Genomic DNA, 1707 nt, shown 5'->3' on the forward strand with positions numbered 1-1707 from the left:
GCACTAATTAATCTCCCTCGACGCTAATTTCTATGACCAGAACTGAGCTTCTTCCCTCATACAGAATAATCTGTGGCAAAAGACATCTCAGTAGGCCAACCCTGAACCTTCGGTCCACAAATAGCAGCAGATAAACATTAACGCCATTTCTCAGAGCTTTGTGCCTGGTCAGCAACAAATGCCCCACAGCATCCCTTTAGGAACCTGCAGCTGCGATTCTGCTGCACAACTCCAGCTTCAGCCCTCTGCACGTGCCAAGCTGCATCCCCGAGAGCTCGGGAAGCATTATCCTTCCTTCTGAGTAAGAACTAACTTCTGACAAGATAAATTCATGCCAACGGCACCGAGCCGTGACTCTTCTGCTGGTATGTAAAGACGTAAGGCCCAGGCCCAGCGCACAGAGCCAGCAGGGCCAGCACAGTGCGGGGGATCTGCGGTCCCCGCCTGGCCCTAAATCGCCGCCACGTGCCCTCCCCAGCCCGATCCCCGCTGCCACCATCGCACGGACGGTGAGGAACCGAGCGGCCTTCCCACAAACTTCCCTAGCAGCAAACAGACTCAAACACGCAAAACAGGCTCCTCTACACCCTCCAGGCCCGCATCCTCATGCGCCCTCATAAACCTTCTCTAAATAAAATCTGAGCACTGAGGAGCCGCGGCCTGGGCCCGGACTCGCCCACGGGCAGCGCCCTTTACTGCTCCCACAGCCCGCGGTGTTCCCCCCGTGTCTATGGCAAACGCTCAGCGCCCCGCAGCCCCTCGCTGTCCTCCGGCCCCTCGCCGTCCCCGCAGCCCCTCGCTCTCCCCGCGGCCCCTCGCCGTCCCCGCGGCCCCTCGCCGTCCCCCCAGCCCCTCGCTGTCCCCTCGCTGTCCCCCTCAGAGCTCTGACCTGCGCTGGGCGCGCGGGCGGGACGGGCACGGCGCGCGGCAGCAGCAGGGGGAGGCGGCTCGTGCTCAGCATGGCGGCGGTCGGGGCGCGCGGGGCCGCGGCTCTTCTGGAAACCTCCACTCACGTGGGCCGCGGGGGGGCCGAGCCGCGCCGCAGGACCCCCGCAGAAGGCTGCCCGCAATAATGCCTGATCGCGCCGCTCGCTTTCGGCGAGAAGGCCGAACTCCGGCGACAGCGGCGCAGCTGCACGCCGGCTTCCCGACACCGGCACAGCGCTCGCTGTCCCGGCAGACTCACGCCAGGGCGGGAGACGAGCAGCCAAGCGACGCGGCGGACACCGGCGCAGTGAAAAACACTCCGGGCCCTGCGGCGGCCGCGCACTCAAGGTCGGACAGGATAAAGCGCAGAGCGATTGCAGCGGCCTTGCGTCAGGCCGAGAGCTGCGCACGCGCAGATCCAGGGGGGCGCCACCGCCCCCACCAGTGACGCGCATGCGCGGCGGGAGCTCGCTCTGTCCGGCCGGGGCTCGCACAGAAGCCGGCAGCGCAGAGCTCCGGTCCCAAAGCCCTGCAAACCACTCCTACCGCTCCCAGCAGCAGTAAAAAGGGCTGTGGGAACAGGTGCACCTGGAAAAATGCCTCTGAGGGTTGAAACTGATACTTCCTCAGGCCCAGAAGAGAAACGGGACCTGAAATCAAACCAAGGACCTAACTAAGGACAGCGTTCCCAACCTGAACCCAAACCCAGCACTGAGCCAGTGCCTGGGAAGAAAGGATCCCTCTCCCAGTCAAATACAGAACAGAAGGAACACTCTGACA

Source organism: Parus major, unplaced genomic scaffold, assembly GCF_001522545.3.
Source record: "Parus major isolate Abel unplaced genomic scaffold, Parus_major1.1 Scaffold189, whole genome shotgun sequence".
In the NCBI taxonomy this organism is placed as follows: domain Eukaryota; kingdom Metazoa; phylum Chordata; class Aves; order Passeriformes; family Paridae; genus Parus; species Parus major.